At 39.7% G+C, this 17,070-nt stretch overlaps 1 protein-coding gene across 16 annotated transcripts in view; it reads right to left on the reverse strand.

Moving 5' to 3' along the window:
* cadm2b (cell adhesion molecule 2b) overlaps positions 1–17,070 on the reverse strand; it is a 1,102,220-nt gene that overhangs the window by 686,826 nt on the left and 398,324 nt on the right. For 5 of the 16 annotated variants that reach the window (XM_069889160.1, XM_069889156.1, XM_069889159.1 and 2 more), the window contains exon 1: positions 9,196–9,339. The exons of the other annotated variants lie outside the window; for them this stretch is intronic. The gene's annotated coding sequence lies outside the window, so the exon portion shown is untranslated. Of the gene's footprint in view, positions 1–9,195; positions 9,340–17,070 lie in introns of those variants that run through there. 16 annotated transcript variants of the gene reach the window in all.

A 17,070-nucleotide genomic window follows, 5' to 3' on the forward strand; every position in this document is an offset into this window, starting at 1 on the left:
TAAAACATTTAAAGACTTATTAATTCCGCCCCTCCTGGAAGTAATCAACCAGATTGATAAAACACAAAACTTACCAGATTCATGTAAAACAGCAATAATTACAGTAATACTAAAGCAAGGGAAAGATCCACTCACACCAGCGTCATATAGACCAATATCTTTACTTAACACAGATTATAAGATAATAGCTAAACTATTAGCAAACAGATTAGCAGAGTATGTACCGAAAATGGTAAATCTAGACCAAACTGGATTTATCAAAAAAAAACGCACAACAGACAATATTTGTAAATTTATTAACTTAATTCATGCAGTAGAGGGGAATAAAGCGCCAACAGTAGCAGTTGCTTTAGACGCAGAGAAGGCCTTTGACAGAGTAGAATGGAATTATTTGTTCAAAGTATTGCAAAAATTCAGTTTACCGGAGAAGTATATTAATTGGATTAAAGCATTATATAAGGGACCATTAGCGAAAGTGACAGTAAATGGACATGTACATGCAATTTAACTTAAGCAGGTCAACACGGCAGGGATGCCCACTATCACCTTTATTGTTTGCGTTAGCTATAGAACCACTAGCAGAATTGATAAGAACAGAAAATAATATAAAAGGGATAAAAATAAAAGACAAGGAATATAAAATCAGTTTATTTGCAGATGATGTTATAGTATACTTAACAGAACCAGAACTATCAATAAAAGAATTATATAAGAAATTGAAGGAATATGGAGAAGTGCCGGGTTACAAGATCAACGTAAATGAAAGTGAAGCAATGCCTATGAATAATGCGGATTTCTCAAAATTTAAGAAGGAATCACCATTTAGATGGCAAATGCAAGCAATAAGATACCTAGGTGTACAAATAAATAAAAATCTCGGCCAACTATATAAACTCAATTATTATCCACTAATGAAAAAATTACAGGACGATTTAGAGCATTGGAAAGATTTACCACTAACACTAATAGGAAGGATAAACTGTATTAAAATGAACATTTTTCCAAGGATATTATACTTATTTCAGGCATTGCCAATACAACTGACAGAGAAATTCTTCAAGGAGTTAAAGAAAATAATAAGGACATTTTTATGGAAAGGGGGGAAACTGAGGATAGCAATAGATAAATTAACAGAATGGTATAAACAAGGAGGCTTACAACTGCCAAACTTTAAAAATTATTATAGAGCCACACAATTAAGATACCTATCAGATTTTTATCAAACAAGGGAAAAGCCAGATTGGACCTGTCACATTTGTGGCCCGAAATGTGAAGTTAATAAAACATAAAACACAAGTTTTATCAGGTAAACTTCTTAGTGTCTTTATTCTCCCGTTTCCTTTGTTCTCCTGCGTGTGTTCTTATCTCTCTCTCATACCACGTGACTTCCGGTACATCTCATACATATTCATTATCATGACATCCCTCCTTTAATCAGAAATAAACTTTACCTTCACTTACCAATATCCCTCGGAAACATACAAACATCGTAACTAATGGTAATACTATAACTCAACTACATAAAGTTTACTTCCTACTGCACTCATACATGCACTTTATGATATAAGATTAAAATACTGTCCCAAACTTCTTATTAAAACTATGGCACAAAGTCTTCGTATTGTTTGGGCACTTTCCGGTTTCGTTTCGGCCTGCCTGCGATATTTTCGTCGCTTCTCGGTTGTTCACTCTCAGCGTCGGAAATACTGTTCGCCTCGGCTCCGGGTGTTTCTGGCGCTCTAGTCACTTCATCAGGAGTGCTGGTAACTGCCTCTGGAACATCATCAGGTCTCTCAGTTTCAGCATCTCGTATTGGCCTTTCAACCTCTTCGCTCGATGTATCTCTGGACTGGTACCTTTTTACACCTGAGACATTTCTCCTATACAGGACTCCAGTCGGAGACTTGACTGTCACCATACTGCCACTTCTGGATACGACAGTATAGGGTTGATGGTAATAAGGTGTGTCTAGCTTACCACCAGTTTCATGCCTCACTAGAACATTATCTCCTGGCATGATGTCTGAGTACTTGGCTCCACGTTTCGAATCTGTGTACAGCTTTGCTGCACCTTTCTTTTCAGCATCGTGGTCCCTCATCTCCTGGTCGTCTCGGATTTCCTTTATTTCTGGCATTTTTGTGCGGATTTTTCTCCCAAAAAATGCTTCTGCAGGACTTTTTCCAGTGGTTGCATGAGGCGTTGCTCGATAGACAGCCACATAAGATAGCAATGCTTCTCGCCAATTTTGTCCTGCGTGTGCAATTCTCAATCGTTTTTCAATGGACTGATTTTGTCTCTCTACTTCTCCGTTGGCTTGCGGCCATTTCGGAGTTACTTTATGATGGTGGATACCTGTGGTCCTCATGTATTCCGTAAATGTCTCTGAAATGAATTGTGGACCATTGTCAGAGTATAATGTAACAGGTAATCCATATCTTGCGAATATCTCTGCTAACGCTTGTATTGTTTTTTCAGTGGTTGTGGACTTCAACACCACGTACTCATAGTATCTGCTGTAGTAATCTATCACTACCATAATTGATTCACCCGTCGGTAAAGGTCCAAGAAAATCAACAGCTACGTCGATCCATGGTCCTGTCGGAAGTTGCGTACTCCGGATCGGTTCTGGCGGATTACTCCTACTTGTGATTTGACATCCGTGACAAGTTTTAACAAATTTCTCTGCGTCTTTATCACAACTTGGCCACCATACCTTGGTTCTGAGGTTTTGCTTGGTACCAACAATACCTAGGTGTCCTTCATGCGCTAAGGATACGATCTTCGGTCTCAATCTTTGTGGTATCACCAATCTGCAACCTCTTAATACACACTGTCCGATGCAACAAAGTTCGTCTCTAATGGGAATGTAAGCCTTGTGAGTACACTTGTCCCATTGTCCACTCTGTATGCATTCTCTTACTTCCTTGAGTTCTGGATCACGTTCAGATTCTCTCTCGACTTCCTTCGTAGTCACAGCTTTCGGTGTCGCCTGAATAGCTACGAAGCGTACAAAGCTCTCTGTTTCTGTTCCCAATTCTGACTTGGATTGTGGACCACCAACCTTCACCAATCTGGACAGCGGATCTGCAATGTTTGCTTTCCCTGCAATGTGGATTACTTTATATTTGTAGGGTTGTAGTCTGAGTACCCATCTCTCTATTCTGGCTCATGGTTTGGATCTAGGTGCATAGATTACCTCTAATGGCTTATGATCTGTGATGAGTTCAAATTCAATGCCGTATAAATGTGCATGGAACCTCTCACAGGCCCATACAAGTCCGAGTGCTTCTTTCTCTGTCTGAGAGTATCTTCTTTCCACATCTGATAATGATCTGCTGGCATAGGCAATGATTCTTGGTCCTCATTCATGCATCTGGACCAACACAGCTCCTAAACCAACTGGGCTGGCATCCGCTATGACTTTGGTTGATGCCGCCGGATCATAATATCCAAGAGTTTTTGCATCTATCAGGCTTTGCTTCAGCACTGTGAACGCTTTCTTCTGCTCAGATCCAAAATGAAATGGTACACCTTTCCTGGTTAGTTTCCTTAGTGGTTCTGCCACTGAGGTGAAATTAGGAAAGAACTTTGCACAAAAATTGACCAATCCTAGGAAACTCCTCACCTCTGTTGTGTTCTGAGGTGCACGTGCCCCTGCAATAGCTTTCACCTTGGCTTCTGCAGGGTTTAGTCCTTCCCGTGTAAGTCTGTGTCCCATGAAGTCCATTTCTGACACACCGAACTGGCACTTGTTTCCATTCACGGTAAGGCCTGCTTCCTGTAGTCTAGATAGTACACGCCTCAACCGTTTGTCATGCTCTTCCTTCGTTGGTGCATGGACTATGATGTCGTCAGAAATGTTGGCAACTCCAGGAATGCCTTGAATCACTCGACGGATTTCATACTGGTAGATCTCCGAAGCTGCATTAATTCCAAATGATAGTCTCTTGTAACGATACAATCCACAGTGAGTCACAAATGTTGTCACATCTCGGGAACCTGGATCCAGCTCTAATTGATGATAGCCCCATTTCAAATCAATTTTTGAGAATACCTTGCTGGTAGATAGTTCTTGAAGTATTTCCTCCACCGTTGGTATAGGGTGTCATTCTCTAATTATAGCTTCATTGGCCATTCTCATGTCAACACATAGTCTTATGTCACCCTTTGGTTTGGGCACAATCACTACGGGACTGACCCATTGTGTTGAATGTTCCACCGGTTCAATAATGTCTTGTTCGATCAATTCTTTAATTTTGGCTTCGACTTTCCCACGAAGTCCAAACGGAGTTCGGCGCATTGGTTGTGCCTTGGGTTTGACCGTTTCATCTACCGCTAGCTTCAATTGTCGACCTTTCAGCTTTCCTATTCCTTGGAAGACTGCGGGGAATTCTTGCTTCATATCCTCGTATGACTGAATTGAATTGACACAAGCTCCAATATGAAGTATTGCCAGGTCTTGCGCTGTGCTTCTACTCAGCAATGGTTCTCCCCTCTCTTCTATGACCATAAACTCTGCTTCGGTGTACTTATCTCCAGCTTCAACAGTTGCAGTAAAACATCCAATTGTCTGCAATGGCTTGGTTGCTGTGTATGGATACAGTTTCTTGGAACACTTCTTTGAGGTACAGATGATCTTTTTCCTTTTCAACTTCTCCCATAAATGTCGATCAATCACATTACTGTCACTGCCTGAGTCAACAATGACCTGCACTGTCACTCCACCAATGATCACTGGGACCTTCTCATGACGTACTTCATTCAACGTAAATTGGTAACAACTCTGTTCCTCCTGAGTATCATCATCGTCACCGTCTATCTGGCGAATGGTATCTTTCTTTCCAGGATACTTTCCTTTCCCCCAGGCTTTGCCTTTGGAAGTTGTACTCTTCCTCTTCTGGTCTGCATTGGACTTGCTTTTGCACTTCTTTGCAAAGTGGTCCTTACCTCTACACTTTCTGCAAACTTTGCCTTTGGCCGGGCAATATGGGTCTTTTCCAAAGTGACCTCGGTTTCCACATCGATAACACTCCATGTCCTGTGTCGACGTATATCTTGGCTGATTATGGCGATGTGAGAGCCTCTTAATTTGCTGGCTTGAGTTGTCTTTCAGGGTCATGGTATGAAATTGCCCTTCAACAGCCTCTAATGCAGCAGCAGTGGTTAAAGCATCGGTGAGTTCCAACTCACTCCCTCTTTCCAGTAGACGTCTTCTGAGTTTATCTGATCTACAGTGCTGTACGACTTGATCCAATAATTGGTTGTCCAAATCAGCTGGCATGTAATTGCATCCAACAGCTAGCTGGCATAGTTTCATCACGTACTGAGCAATTGTCTGGCCATCTTCTTGTCTCGTTCTCCGAAACAAATGGCGTTGAAATGTAGCATTCGGTGTCACTACATAGTGTGCATTTAATGCATCTACCGCTTTCTGGTACTCATCCTTCCTTCCAGTATTGTTAGGTCTCAAAAGTGTCTTAAATGTTTCCCGAACTGCAGGTCCAGCAGTGAAAAGAAGTAACGCCCTCCTCTGCACTTTTTGTTCAACTGTACCGGTATCTAGAAATAGGCCACGACTGTCGGCGTAGGATTCAAATTCTTCCAGCCATGCCTTCCACTTCACACTTACAGTGCTTGCATCACCCGTTGGGTCAAAATGAGCAATTTCACTATGTGTTAGAAAGTCACCGTCTGCCCCAGCCATGAGGAAATATTCCAGCCCCAAAAGTACTGAGACACAGAGAAAATTCTTATCACCTTGAAGTTGTCTGTAAACCTCTGTAATCTTGTTTAGTCTTTAATTTTCTTCAAGCTTCTTTCATCCTCGTCGCCAATGTCACATTTGTGGCCCGAAATGTGAAGTTAATAAAACATTAAACACAAGTTTTATCAGGTAAACTTCTTAGTGGCTTTATTCTCCCGTTTCCTTTGTTCTCCTGCTTGTGTTCTTATCTCTCTCTCATACCACGTGATTTCCAGTACATCTCATACATATTCATTATCATGACAGGACCAGATTAGAATTAGATAAAATAGGGGAAAAGATACCTGAACACATATTATATAAATGGGATGAAAAATTAGTACAACATAGAAGTTCTCCAGTATTACATCATCTACTCAATATTTGGAAGAAGATTCATGTAGAAAGAAATAAAACAAATTATCAATTACCAAAACTAATATTGACGCAAAACAAGTTACTCCCTTTTACAATAGATAACCTTTCCTTTAGAGAATGGGAGAAAAAAGGGATTAAAAGAATAGAAAATTGTTTTTCAGGAAGTAGATTATTATCCTTTGAACAAATGAAAGATAAATACAATATAACTCAAGATACAGTGCTGGCATATTACCAATTGAGATCCTACTTGAAGGATAAATTAGGAAGCAGTTTGAGTTTGCCAGAGGGAAGTAACTTTGAATATGTGATTACAGATACAATGATAATCAGAAGATTTATAACAAATATGTCTATTAAACTGCAAGAAAAGGAGAATGAGGAAACAAATGGTAAAACTAAACAAAAATGGGAACAAGATTTAAATATAAAGATAAAAAAGGAAACATGGGAGACGTTATGCTCCGGAACGATGAGAAATACAATAAATACGAGGTTACGTATGATACAATATAACTGGATACACAGGCTATACATTACACCTCAAAAGTTAAATAAATGGGACTCAACAGTATCTGATAGATGTTTTTGATGTAAAAAAGAAATGGGAACAACAATTCATGCAATCTGGACATGTGAGAAAGTAGAAAAATTTTGGGAAGATCTAAATCAGATATTAAATAAAATAACAGAAAACAATATACCAAAGAATCCAGAGATCTTCCTCCTAAGTAATATAAAAAACAAAGAATTTGGAATTGATTTGGAGGATGCACAAAAAAGATTTGATAAGATAGCTCTAGCCGTAGCAAAAAAATGTATTATGTCAACCTGGAAATTGGAAGATAATTTGAAAATACAACAATGGTATATAGAAATGAATAAATGTATTCCATTAGAAAAAATAACATATAGTTTAAGAAATAATATTGAAATATTCGAACAAATATGGGAGCCTTACAGGAAACACAATAGCGAAAACCTTCCGGGGACAATCACTACCTAAGTTAACGGAAGGAAAAGGAAATGAAAAGAATGGACTCAGTGGAATTTCTGGTGTATTTTTATTGAATGACAACATTGTCTGACTGGTTTAATATATCCTAGATTTTGTACCTTAAATGGACAGGAGTGGGGAGGTAGGGAGGATGGGATGGGAGGAGGGAGGGGGGGAGAAAATGGCACTGTACATGTGTGAAAAGGAAAAAGTGTGTATCATGGTTAATGTGATTTATGGTGTGAAAAATAAAAAATTGAAAAAAAAAGATCTCAGAGAAGGGATAGTTGTCTACACAGATGCTGTCTGACACTCAGATGATGAGTTCTTCCAGCAATTTAGTTTTTGCACATATCGACTTTTGCTTGGCAAACAAACCGAAATGTATACATAGCTTTCAAAGTCAATGTAAAGGTCATCCTGTGGTGGGAGGGCCAGTATCCAATCAAGACTGAAGCACAGGGAATTGAGAACTCCCCTGCAGTCCATACTACTGTCAAATATCCAGTCATTAGAAAATAAAACTGATGACCTATCAGACAGGAAAGTCAAATCTCAGTTGTTTGTTGCACCGAGAACTGGCTAACAGAGAACACACCAGACACTGATCCGACCAAAGGGTTTTACATTCACAGACTGGATTAGAACTTGGATTTTGGCAAATGGAAACCCATTCTGTGGTTCTCCATGAATGTGCTGTGACCTGTGTGTGATCCTGTACCAACCCACAGCTAACTTACGAAGAATACAGACACAATATTTTAAATCTATAATTTACTTTACTAAGACATTTTTATAACATTAAACTAAAGACTAACACAAATCCATTACACTTCATACAGGCAGAGCCTTTAAAAAAAGGCTCCAGAGATCAGAACAGCCAGAAGGCGATCTCAGGAGGCTGAAGAATGGTTACAGGACTACCTCAAGTCAGTGGATTTGGTGGTGTTCAAGAATTCAGCTGAGGAGCTGAATGATTACACAAGGGTTGTTACATACTTTTTCAAATCAGCTGTGGATGAGTATCTCCCCATCAAATTGTTCAGTGCTTTCCCTACCTAGAAGCCCTTGATGATCAATGAAATCTGGAACCTAATAAGAGCCAGATCACAGGCATTTAAGTCTGAAGATCCAGAACACAACACTAGGTATGACCTATGAAAAGCCATCTCCTGGGGCAAGTGGAGATTCCAAATGGAATGAACGAAGGATTCCTGAAAGGTGTGGCAGGGACTAAACGATATAACCTGCTATAAAACCAAATCAAATCTGATCCAGTAGGAGACAGCAAAGCTTTACTCCCAGATGAGCTCAATGCCTTCTACACCCAATTTGACCACCAGAACAAGGAAGAACCACAGAAGAATGAATCAAAGAAAATCTGGATGGGACCGAGTTACTGGGCGAGAACTGAAAACCTGTGCTGACCAACTTGCCAATGTATTCACAGTTAACCTGAAAAAAGGCCCATAGTATGAAGCACCAAATTACCCTCAGATACATGGAAAATTGTTGGATGAATTTGAAAGGTTCACAATGCATATCCTTAATGCTTGCAAAACCACATAACCCTCCTAGAACAACAAATTCCACTCCAGACAGAATGCGGCTCCGACAAGTTCTTTCATCTGTCACCTTTTTGTAAACAACAAATCCATTAGTGAAGTCTCTTGGGCACTCTCCAAAGCTTTTGAAAAGGTTTTGGTGCCGATATGTCTAGCAATAGCTGAGCTCCAATATTTTAAATAATATCTATTTTAATGTGTTTGTATGTGACCTACACTAAAATATCTCCCTCAGTTTATCTCCCAAAAACATTACCATATTCTGTAACACTGCCCATTCCCACTTTCCATCCTGGGCTCAAAAGATTGAATTATTGGTTGACAGGATGAAATTATAGATGCATAAACTTGTTTTGCATTTCCTGAACTCATAAATAGAGGATTTAAATTGCTAAAGCCATTCTGTACTGTATATAGATAAAAATAAATTATTCCATTAGTGAGAGGAACAAGAACATAAAGAAATTGTTTCAAATTTAGCTCTTAGAATTCAGAATGAAGTCACAACATACCATCATCGAAGTACAGGAGAAAAAAGCAGGGTCTACTTTTCTCAAAAGACTAATTAAATTTTAAACCATTAATATACCATTGTAGCAACTATGTTGCAGCGCAAAATGAATAACAAGAAAATGGTCAGACATAGTCAAGTCGAAGCTCAGTAAAAGTCGTTTATTCAAACAGTCACATGCAGCTTTTAAAACCCCGTGAGTTCCAAATGACATCATCGCATTGTGACATCATGACATCACTCACAACCTTCTGAGCCAGTTTGGGAGTGAGCCACTACATGGCCACGCCCCACCCCCCACCATAACCGGCAATAGGAGACTAAACTTCTGGTGCCATTGCTGTCCACTGCTCTTGGGTGGGCATCCACGCCTTCGCATCGGGGGTCGTAACAAGGGCTGATCAAGGTCAAGATGAGCAGGCTTTAATCAGTTAATCGTAAATGTCTCTGAATGCCCCCCAATGTGCAGTACACAAGTTGTAGAATTGTTTCGTAGTGCTCTGAAGGGGCCCTCATATTGCCTCTGTAAGGGCGACCCGTGTGCACCTCTCTGCACAAACACAAACTCACAATCCTGTAGTTCCTTTGGGATGAAGGGTGTTGTTGTTCCATGTCTTGATTTGGGAACTGGGGTCAATTTTCCTAGCTGGTAGTCTGCCTAAGACTTCAGTCAGTGGCATCTCCTGTCCGCTGCTGCAGGGACAAACTTCCCAGGTACAATGAGCAGGGCTCTATAAACCAACTCAGATCATGAGGAGTTGAGATCCTCTTTGGATGCCGTTCTTATTCCCAGGAGGATCCAGAGCAGCTCATCTTCCCAATCAGATCCCTGGAGACAGGCCATCACTGCAGACATGTTTTAATTTTTTTTTATTTTTCACACTATAAACCATACTGACCAAAATACATACAGACATTTTTCTCTTGAATATATACAGTGTCATTTTCTCCCCTTTTTCCCCCTCCCTTCCCTCCCTCCCTCTCCCCCCTTCCCATTTATTCAAAGTTCAATCTATAAGATACATTAAACCCGTTAAACAATGTCGTCACTTAATAAAAATAAACAAGAAATTTTTGTCTTTTTCTTTTATATATTGAGTCAGTTCATTTCGTTGTCTTCTCCTTCTGTCATTTTAGGTGGTGGAGGTCCACGGTAGGATTTCTCTAATGTATTTCATGTGTGGTTCCCATATTTGTTTGAATATTGTGATGTTATTTCTTAAATTATATGTTATTTTTTCTAATGGAATATATTTATTTATTTCTATGTACCATTGTTGTGTTCTCAAGTTGTCTTCTAATTTCCAGATTGACATAATACATTTTTTTGCTACAGCTAGGGCTATCATAATAAATCTTTTTTGTGCTCCATCCAAATCGAGTCCAAATTCTTTATTTCTTATATTACTTAGAAGGAAGATCTCTGGGTTTTTTGGTATATCACTGCAGACTTTATGTGCTTATGGAACTGCTCCACCAGGCCATTCAACTGTGGATGGTAGGCTGTCATGTAGTGGAACTGTATTCCCAGCAGTCATGACAAAATTTCCCAGAGTGCAGAGGTAAACTGTGGGCCTCTGTTGGAGGTAACATGTGTGATTAGGCAGAAATTAAAGCTCTGGCTAATGAATCAGTCGATAAGTCCATCATAGGATTTGCCTCTGGCCACCTAGTGAATCAGTCAATGACCGTTAACATGTACCTAGACTCTCTTGAGTCAGAAACTGGCTGACAATGTCAACATGCATGTTGTCGAATCTGTGCTGCGGTGGCTGGAAAGGCTGAAGCGGTGCCTTCATGTGCCTTTGCACTTTTGCAGATTGGCAACTTGTGCACATCTTTGCCCAATAGTCACCTGCTTTTTGAGTCAATACCTTACAAACTTGTTGGCTCTCAAATGGACCATCGCTCAAATGGAGGGGTGGGACAGTCCATGAAAATGCAATGTCTCCATGCAGAAGGGATGATAGGCTGAGGCTGACCTGTGGACATGTTACACAGGAGAGTGGTACTTTGCAGCCCAAAGGCTCATGTCAGCAGTTCTACAAGCCGGGAGTTTGTTGTCCTGGTGCTGAGCTTTGGTGAGCGTAATGTCGTCTACACCCAGATAGAGGGCACGTACTGCTTGAATGAAGGAGCAAGACAGGGTATCAGCCACCACAATATTCCTACTGGAGATATGTTTAATCCTGGTTGAAAACTCGGATATGTAAGATAGGTTGCGTTGCTGGCTGGCTGATCAGGGAATTGATGCCTCCACGAAGGCAAATGTTAGTGGTTTGTGGTCAGTAAAAACCGTGAAGTCCCTGTCTTCCAAAAAAAAAGTGGAAGTGTCTGACTGCTAGGTACAGCACCAGCAGTTTCCTATCAAATGTGCTGTTATATTTTATTTCCGGAGGGATGAGGTGCCTACTAAAAAATGCTAGAGGCTTCCATTGTCCATTGGTGTACTGTTCCAAGACTCCACCTACTGCTGCGTCAGATGAATCTATCATCAAGGCGATTGGTGCATCCATTTGTGGATGAACCAGCAATGTTGTTTTCTCTACGACGTCTTTGGTCTGCTGGAATGCTTCCGTCATCTCCTTTGTGCACTCGAGTTCTTTGGTCTCACAGGACATGAGGTCGAAGAGGGGTTTCATAATATGAGCTGTAGAGGGTAGAAAGCGATGATAGAAATTAACCATCTCCACAAATTACTGGAGTCCTTTGATTGTATCAGGCTTCCACCTTGCTAGGCAATGGAATGACAGCCTGGTTGCTGATCTGATGTCCAAGAACTCAACAGAGGACTGCCTGACTTTGCACTTGGCAGGGTTCACAGTTAGTCTGAACTCCTGTAGGTGGCAGCAGAATAAACACAGATGCTGCAGGTGCTCTTTGTGGGAGCGGATGGTGACCAGTGTGTCGTCCAAGTGTACGAAAAGGAAGTCCATACCATGCTCCACGGTGTCCATTAGTCACTGGAATGTTTGTGCAGCATTTTTGAGCCTAAAAGGCATTCTCAAAAATTTGAAGAGGCCAAATGGTGTTATGATGGCAGCCTTAGGCACAACTTCCAGGTTTTCAGGTATCCACACACCAAGTCAGTTTTATAAAATATCTTGGCCCCATGAAGATTAGCTGTAAAGTCTTGTATATGGCGGTCTGCAGTGGTAGCATTGTTGAGATGCCTGTAATCTCTGCAAGATCTCCAGCCTCCCATGGCTTTGGGCACCATATGTAGCAGGGAAGCACATGGGCTATCAGACCTGCGTATGATTCCAAGTTCCTCCATTTTGTTAAACTTTTATTTTGCAAATCACAGCTTGTCAGGCATGTAGAGGAGGTCCTTGGGTGAAGATGTGGTGTGTAAAGTGGAAAACTAGGGAGTGACAATGTTTGGAAACTCCACAAGAAGTTTGGCAAATTCATCATTCAAATACGCCGGACTGTCTAGGTTCCAGGCAGGTAGTTTGGCTTTTCCATGGCACCCTTTTAAGTCCACCATCAGTGAGTGAGCACTGAGGAAGCTGGGAGACAGCAGCAAGAATGAACATCTATGTGAACTTATTGTCACCGAATTTCAGGGGTATAGTCCTTGAGCTGTACGTACAAATCAAACTGTTATTCACCACAGTGAGGACTGGATCCATGCTCTTGGTATGGGTGTCAAAGCCTGAAGGAGGAAGGACACTATGACGACTAAAAATTTGCGCTGGGAGTGTTTGTCCCAGAAGTAGAGTAGGCTGTTACAGTGGCCAGCCGCTGTAGCCATTAGCGAAGACTGGCCACAGTGTTTCCCAGAGTCATGCTTGTCCAGGGGAATGTGAGCCCTCGTCGCTAGTACTCATGGAGACTGGCCCTTTGGGTATGATGCAGCACTAATTTATGTGGTCCTTACACCTTGCTGTTTCGTGCACCACAGAATATCTTCACAGCCAACCACTGTTTGAGGGTTATCAATGTTCTTGTCACCAACATGAGGCAGATGTCTTCCGGCCTATTCTCTAAAAACAACTGCTTGAAGCGCAAGCAAGGCCTATGGCCATTTACTAGTGCCAATATGTTCATTAACTCTGAAGGGGCATGGTCCCCCAGGCCATTGATATGGAGGAGCCATGCAGCTTGCTCGTGCTGTGAGAGATCATAAATCCGGAGGAGGGCTTTAAGGGCTTCATACTTGCCGAGAGCTGGTGAGTCCTGAAGGACTATTCGACCGGCCATGTCCTGATCAAGGGTGCTTACCACATGATAGTACTTAGTACCATCCGTTTCTATCTTGTGAATGTGGAACTGCCCCTCAGCCTGCCAGAACCAAACTTCAGGTTGGGTGGTCCAAAACTGGTGCATTGTTCATGTTGGGTCCAAAATCTATTTGGGCCTGTCAAGGTCACCAATGTTGCACTATGTTGCAGTGTGAAATGAAGAACGAGAAAATGATCAAACGTAGTCGAGTTGAAGTTCAGTATAAGTCATTTACTCAGTCACCTGCAGCTTTTAAAACCACATGCGTTATAAACGATGTCATCACATCACAATGTGATAACATTATTGGGAACCTTCCAAGCCAGTTCAATTAAGCCTTCGGTGAGCCGCTGCACCATAGTCAATCAGGAGCATTAAAGGATATTAAGTGTTAAATAGAATTGAGACACATAGCCAGGTTCTATCTGAAAGCCAGAATAGCCCAAGTTGGTAAATTTGTCCATATTCAGAAACTAATGCCTTTGCCATCAGTAAATTTGCAGTGGGCTGTGTGCCAAAGAATCCCCTATTGGTCTGATGCTTTATACACAAGAAAACCAGGTACAAGGTTCACAAAGCCAAGCGGCAATATCAATCCAAGCTAAATTCCCAGACAGATACGTGTTGGATTGTGACAAGGTATGCATGTTATTACAGGCTACTAAGCAAAGCCATGTGGAATTGCAGACAATAAAATGGCCTCATGGTGTAGGTTGGAGACGTGGAAATACGCCTCTCCTGGCAGAATTAATTAAAACCTGACTAAAAATAGAATTTTTAAATGTTTCTTAAATTTAAAAGCTTTAATGACTACGAAAGAAGTTATTACTACTGATAAAGTTGGGTGTACCTTGATGATGGAGCCTCGAGCTGAAGGATCTCTTCCTCCAAGAGTGACCCATGCTTTGACAGCCAGGATTAATGTGACTCCAGCACCATCTCTTCGGGGAGCCGGTGAAGATGGCGCTGGATCCCAGAAGACGACGATAGAATAGTAGATATCACAGGAACAATTGCACATGTACAAACCTTCGTGCATGCGCATAACAGAGCAGCCTACTTCCCTTAGGGGAACAGTTGAATTGGCTAAGTCTGTGATCACTAGCGTTGCTAGTCAGACCCAGATCCAACCGTTGATTCAATTAGACATTGAATCAGGACCATCTACAAGTGAATAGAGGGACAAAAAGAAGATGATCAAAAGACAGAGAAAAAAGGAGTTTATGAAGAACTGGAGCAAAAAATGAAAAAGAAGCCAAACTGATTCAAGGAATTGAAGCAATACAATTTAAGTACCCTGAAGCCAGAATTAAAGGTATGGAAGCTAATCAACAAACTTCTATAATTTTCAACCAAATGCAGTTAATGTGTAAACAAATGGACATGCAATTTGTATCTCAGAAGTGGTTTTTAATTTTTAAAAAATTTTTCACACTGTGAACCATATCAATCAAAATACATACAAACATTTCCCTCTTAAATATACACAGTGGCATTTTCTCCCTTCTATTCCCCCCTACCTTCCCTCCCCCTTCCCACCACCTTCCAAACCCATTAAATGTTCAACATATACAATACAATAAAACCATTAAATTAATGTCATCACACAATGAAAAGAAACAAGAAAATTGTGTCATCTACTTTTACACACTGGATCAAGTCATTTTGTCTTCTTATCATTTTATCATTTTAGTGGGTGGAGGTCCGAGGCAAGCCCTCTCTGTTATGTTCCATGAACGGTTCCCAAATTTGTTCAAATAATGTGATTTTATTTTTTAAATTATATGTTATTTTTTTCAATGGAATACATTTATTCATTTCCATGTACCATTGCTGTACTCTCAGGCTCTCTTCTGATTTCCAAGTTGACATTATACATTTTTTTTGCTACAGCTAAGGCTACCATAATAAATCTTTTTTGTGCTTCATCCAATTTGAGGCCTAATTCTTTACTTCTTATATTACTTAGAAGAAAGATCTCTGGATTTTTTGGTATGTTGCTTTTTGTGATTTTATTTAATACCTGTTTCAAATCTTCCCAAAACTTTTTCACTTTCTCACATGCCCAAATTGCATGTACTGTTGTTCGCGTTTCCTTTTTACAACGAAAACATCTATCTGATAATGTAGCATCCCATTTTTTAAACTTTTGGGGTGTGATATATAACCTGTGTAACCAATTATACTGTATCATATGTAACCTTGTATTTATTATATTCTTCATAGTTCCAGAGCATAACTTTTCCCATGTTTCATTTTTTATCTTTATGTTTAAAAGTTTTTCCCACTTTTGTTTGGGTTTATAGCTTATTTCATCATTTTCCTTCTCTTGCAGCTTGATGTACGTTTGTTATAAATCTTTTTATTATCATTGTTTCTGTAATCAGATATTCAAAGTTGCTTTCTTCTGGTAATCTCAGTCTGCTTCCCAATTTATCCTTTAAGTAGGGTTTCATTGATGGTATGCAAACATTGTACCATGAGTTATTCCATATTTGTACTTCCTTTGTTCAAATGTTAATAAATTATTTCCCCCAAAAAATTTTCTATTCTTTTAATTCCTTTTCTCTCCCATTCTCCAAAGGAAAGGTTATCTATTGTGAAAGGGATTAGCTGATTTTGCGTCAATAATAATTTTGGTAGTTGGTAATTTGTTTTTTTTCCTTTCTAAGTGAATCTTCTTCCATATATTGAGTAAATGATGCAATACTAGTGAGCTTTTATATCATATCAGCTTTTCATCCCATTTATAAAGTATATGTTCCAGTATCTTCTCCCCTATTTTATCTAGCTCTATCTTAGTCCAATCTGGTTTTTCCCTTGTCTGATAAAAATCTGATAAATATCTTAATTGTGGTGCTCTATAATAATTTTTAAAGTTTGGTAACTGCAAACCACCTCTGTTAATTTATATAACGTAATCCTCGATTTCCCCCCTTTCCATAAGAATTTCCTTATTATTCTCTTTAGTTCATTGAAGAATTTCTCTGTTAAGGGAATTGGTAATGATTGAAATAATTATTGTAGCCTTGGGAAGACATTCATTTTAATGCTATTTACCCTCCCTATCAATGTTAGTGGTAATTCTTTCCAATGTTCATAGTCTTGCTGCAATTTCTTTATTAGTGGCTGATAATTTAATTTATCTAATCAAATACTAGGTATTGGATTGCTTGTGTTTGCCATTTAAATGGTGATTCTTTTTTAAATTCTGTATAATCCACATTACTCTCTGGCATCACTTCACTTTTATTTGCGTTGATCTTGTACCCCGATATTTCTCCATATTCCTTCAATTTTTTATGTAGTTCTTTTATTGATATTTCTGGTTCTGTTAAGTATACTATGATGTCACCTGGAAATAAACTGATTTTATACTCCTCCTTTATTTTTATCCCTTTTATTTTATTTTCTGTTCTTATCAGTTCTGCCAATGGTTCTCTTGGTAAAGCGAACAGTGAGGGAGATAGTGGACATCCCTGCCTAGTTGACCTATTTATTAAATTGGTTCCATAGTCAGAAGTGATGTTAAAGCACAAATTGAATATGTTAAGAGTGAAATGAAAAATATTAAAAAAGAGAAACAGCGAAATATACTGAAGCTGTTGACAAAGTTAAAATTCAAGTCTGGAAAATTGAAGTTGATATT

Source organism: Narcine bancroftii, chromosome 7, assembly GCF_036971445.1.
Source record: "Narcine bancroftii isolate sNarBan1 chromosome 7, sNarBan1.hap1, whole genome shotgun sequence".
NCBI lineage: Eukaryota > Metazoa > Chordata > Chondrichthyes > Torpediniformes > Narcinidae > Narcine > Narcine bancroftii.